Source organism: Microtus ochrogaster, unplaced genomic scaffold (assembly GCF_000317375.1).
Source record: "Microtus ochrogaster isolate Prairie Vole_2 unplaced genomic scaffold, MicOch1.0 UNK87, whole genome shotgun sequence".
In the NCBI taxonomy this organism is placed as follows: Eukaryota; Metazoa; Chordata; class Mammalia; order Rodentia; family Cricetidae; genus Microtus; species Microtus ochrogaster.
In genome coordinates, this window is record NW_004949185.1 from 280,465 (window position 1) to 285,459 (window position 4,995).

The window sequence follows — 4,995 nt, forward strand, 5'->3', positions numbered from 1 at the left end:
CCTGGTGAGCCCCCTTCAGGACAGGCTGTGTCCCCACACTCAGGACAGAGGCCCTGGTGAGCCCCCTTCAGGACAGGCTGTGTCCCCACACTCAGGACAGAGGCCCTGGTGAGCCCCCTTCAGGAGAGTCTGTGTCCCTACACTAGGACAGAGGCCTGTGTGGGAAATGCAGACAGGGACGACTGTGGTGTGAGAGGTGACTCAGAAGGAGTGGACGGACACACGGACTCACACTGACAACTCACCCGCGCATTCCACAGTCTTCACACACGCACGAGGTTCATGGGACAAAACAATTATGGGTGAAGTTTCCCTGCTTCACCAGGGACCCAGACATCAAGGGAACTGGACACCTTAGGGTCTCACATCCTGTTTCCAGGGCGCCTGTGCCCTCTCCTGCTACACATAAGGCTGGAACACTGTCCCAGGAGCCCTGACATCACTGCCTTCCCAGAATGAGGCTGAGGTCACTGAGCAAGGAGAGCACCTCCCTCTGTGAGCCACAGGATGGGGAGTCAGAAAGGACAGGGACGTGGGGTCCCCTCCACACCTGCCCTCCCACTTCAGTCTGACTTTGGTGGCAGACGCTGCTGCTTAATTCTCTAACATCCTGGGTGCCCCGAATAAGAATAGCCCCATAGGCTCACATGCTTGAGTACTTAGCTACCAGGAGTGGGGCTCTTTGAAAGGATTAGGAATGTGGTCTTGTTGCAGGAAATGTGTCCCCAGGGGTGGCCTTTGAGGTTTCAAAAGCCCAAGTCAGTCCCTATCTCACTGAGTCTGCTGCTACCAAATCAGGATATAGCCCTTAACTGCTGCTCCAGCACCATGCCTGCCTGTGAGCCTGCCTACTCCCACCACAATGATAATGGACCAAGCCTCCAGAACTGGAAGCAAGCCCCATTTAAATGCTCTATTTTATAATTGCCTTGGCAATGGTGTCTCTTCAGAGCTGTAGATCAGTGACTAAGACACAGTCTATCTTTGCTTCTTCTGTCCTCCATATTCTATCCATCCAGCAGTCATTTCACCTAGAAGCAGAATGGATCCTAATGCTCATTAAGACCACACCCAAGGCACCATTCCTGTCCCTCCCCTAATGTCACTTTCCAGCTCTGCTCTGGCTCCTCAGGGCAGTGCAGTCCCATAGGGTCAGCCCTGAATGATGTCCCCAACTGTGCAGGCCATCGGTGCCTCTTGGTGCAGGATAAGAAGCCTTATAAACTCAGGGCAAGAAGGAAATTGTAGATGTCCAAAGAATAAAAGAATGTCCCTCCTGAGTCCTCTTAATTATCTATCTATCTATCTATCTATCTATCTATCTATCTATCTATCTATCTATCCATATACCCATCAATTTTCTACTTACCTACCTACCTCTCCTCAGTCCCTGTAAAATCAGATTTGACTGTTCTGAGGAAAGAAAATGTCCCCACTTCTCTTCCCTCTTCCTACTTTTCCTGGCTTTATCAGTCTCCTGTGATCATATCAGCAGCATCACCCTCTAGACAAGGAACAGTCCTCAGCTTTGAGGGACAACGATGGAGTTGGGACTTACTCTATCCCCTCCTCTGCAGTCCAACTACCCTAACACTGGGGCCTGCTGGTGGCCACATCAGAGGAGCAGCAGGAAACACTTCAGTTTCAGGAGATCGGGGCACCAGGAAGCAGGGCACTGATGGGTGACTCTCCCACAGACCAGGTCCTGAGAACTTCAGCTCCAGAATGTCTCTTGCTACTGCTGTGGCCTTTACATGTTTGCCACTGCCATTTTCTCTGGTATCTGGCATGGTGTGAAGAGGTGTGGAGAGATCCCCACTGCCTTTAATGTAATGTGATTATCTCATCTCAGATTATATCCTGTTCTACTGGGCATTTTTACCTATGAATTATTATGAAGATTATTTCCTCTTAAACTGTACTGTCTAATTAAAGTAATGATTTTATACAATAATAGTGTCAGTCTAAATAGAATTTTAAGGATTAAGGCTTTCTAACAAATGTAGAAAGGGATTATGGTAGGGGTTAGTTATTGAGAAAAGTTAGTTTAATATAGGTAAAGGTAGATACGGTGTTGTCCCCATACCTGATAAAGCAGGGGCAGCAGAGGGTAGAAAATAGGACCAAGGAAGTGTCACACAGCTAGGACTCATGAGTTTCTCTTGAGAGGCTGTATACACTGTGGTTTAGGTGATGTGGGAGTGTCATATATCAATCTGCTGATTACATTGGTTAAGCAATAAAGAAACTGCTTGGCCCTCATAGGTTAAAACATAGGTGGGTGGAGTAAACAGAATACTGGGAGGAAGAGGAAGTGAGCTCAGACTTGACAGCTCTGCTCTGGAGCAGAGACGCCATGCCCCCTTCTCTCTGAGGCACACGCGATGAAGCTCCGACCCAGAATGGACGTAGGCTAGAATCTTCCCGGCAAGACCGGAGCTACACAGTTTATTAGAGATGGGTTGATCGGGATATCAGAATTAGCCTAGAAGAGGCTAGATAGAAATGGGCCAAGCAGTGTTTAAATGAATACAGTTTGTGTGTTATTATTTCAGGCATAAGCTAGCAGGCAGCCGGTGTGCTGGGGACGCAGCCCCGCCGCTCCTATTACAACATTTAGGTTAATGATTAAGGAAAACAATCGAATCCCAGGAGTTCACTCAAGTTCTTTTTGATAATGGGAAATGTGTACATGGGTTTAGTGTGCATTATAGCTAAAACAAAACTTGAAACAATTGCCTTCTTGTAACTAGAATACAAAGAAATGGATGGTTAGCTGAGATAATTGGACAAAGCACTAAAATAGGAAGAAGCCCAAGCTAAGACTGACTTCCACAATTAAAGAGAAATCTCTGGGTCATTATGGAGGAGCTGGCAGGACACAGAAAATCCAACTACATTTGTCCTTCACCGCACAGATCCAGACCAGAAGTTGATCTTCCCACCTCAAATTAAGCAAAAGTCCAGCACAGCTGTGCCCTCCATTTTGGGGTTTTAGTCAATTTCACTTATAATATAGTCAAGTTGACAACCGAGAATAGACATCACAGTCTGTTTCAGAGTTCTAGAAACTTCCCTGGTTCCAGGCTTTGCAGCTCCTATGACCCTCATGGCTCTGCACTCTCCCTACCCTCTTGCAGGGAGCTGTCTTCCCACGGGAGGAAAAGGATGGGAAGTTCCATCTGGATGTAAGTTTCATGAGAACAGGACAGCCTGAGACCTGAGACCCTCGCAGTGGTGTAGCAGGGAGGTCATGGGGCAGCTCAGCCAGCCATGGCTCCTCCTTCTCATCCTTAAATTCTGTGGGCTCAGAATCCTGTTTTGTTCTTCAAGTTAAACTATTGCCCTAGACTCTGATGCTTCCCTGTCAATATTAAAAAGACGAGAGCCCGAGGGCCTCATGTGGGAGGGAAGATGGGAAAGGAGACATCACCAGCTGCAGGAACTTGCTGGAAGTGGGTTGTCACGGTCTGTTACAAGTTACCATTCAAGTGATTGACGGAAATTTGTTCTGTTCAGCAGCAATCAAAACCTGACACAGGGGTAAAGTGCAGAGATGAACACACAAGAATCACTCCAGCAAAGATCATAAGTAATAGTGGAGAGGGCGCTGGAAATGGCCTGCCCCTGCAATCAGATGACTACCTTAATTGTCATTCTAGAACCTTCATCCAGTAACTGATGGAAGGAGATTCAGAGATCCACAGTGAAGCAATCGACTGAATCCCAAAGTCCAGTCAAAGAGAGGGAGGAGCGATAACATGAGCAAAGGGGTCAAGACCATGATGGGGAAACCCACTGAAACAGTTCATCTGAGCTAATGGGAGCTCACTGACTCCAGACTGACAATGGGGGAACCAGCATAGCACCAAACTATGCCCTCTGAATGTGGGGGACAGTTGTATGACTGGGACAGTCTGTGGGGCCACTGGCAGTGAGGCCAAAATTTATCCTTAGTGCTTGAACTGGCTTTTTCTAGCCCATTCTCTTTGGAAGGATATCTTGCTCAACCTAGCCATAGTGGGGAGGGCCTTGGTCATGCCTCAAAGTGACCTGCTAGACTTTGCTGATTCCCCATGGAATTACCCTTCCTGAAGAGTGGATTGGGGATGGTTTAAGGGGGAATAGGCCAAGTGAGCAGGAGAAGGAAAGGGAGTCGAAACTGGGATTGGTATGAAAATTTTCAAGGAAAAAAGAAAGAAAGGAAGGAAGGAAGGAAGGAAGGAAGGAAGGAAGGAAGGAAGAAAAGCAGAGGAGGCGCTGGCCTGCAAGCACCACACAGACTCCCACAGAGACCAGGCTCCTGTGTTCACCTGCAGTGGGCAGCTCACACTGCCAAGCCTGATGCTCAGGATCTCACCTGTAAATAGAAACTTTGCCTCCTCACTCAGGATCGTGTCTTCACAGCCTGTGCTTACACTCAGACTCCTAGTGTTTCTTCCCAGATGATCATCTGTGGCTCCAGGTGCTTGTGTTTACACGGATCTTCATTCCATAGTCCTGAGATTGTCCCTGTGGACCTGGGTCATTGTCTCAGCACAGTAGACCCCTTCTCCATGGGAAGAGACCCCTGTGGAGACCAAATACAGCAGGGCACTGACCCTGTCTACACTCCACATTTCCCTGTGTGCACACACTTTCATGGTGCATTTGCTTTAGTGAATAAACCACAGTCAGAGAGGAACTGTACCTATAAAGCAGAATAACAATGATAGTGTGGTAGAAGTTACACAACCTGTGACCCCCCCACCCTCCAATCTTCACTCTCACTTTATGAGCTGATGAAATCAGGGAGATGAATGTCGTGGATTTGAGGGACCCTGGACCTGACAACTGAGTTGGTTCCTGAGTTCCTAAGTCCCATGCAGTGTGGACATTGGACAGAGGGTGACTCTCATGGCAGAGGTGCATACTGGGGATTTGGGGTTTTATCCTGTTCAGTACTGTAAAGAAAATTTAGATTTATAATTTTTTGTTTCTGTGGATTTGTAATGG

General features: G+C 47.7%; 1 protein-coding gene across 1 annotated transcript in view; it reads left to right on the forward strand.

The window, feature by feature from the left end:
• Nucleotides 1-4,995, forward strand: part of LOC101988333 (H-2 class I histocompatibility antigen, Q10 alpha chain-like) — a 19,278-nt gene that overhangs the window by 8,873 nt on the left and 5,410 nt on the right. The window lies entirely within an intron of this gene.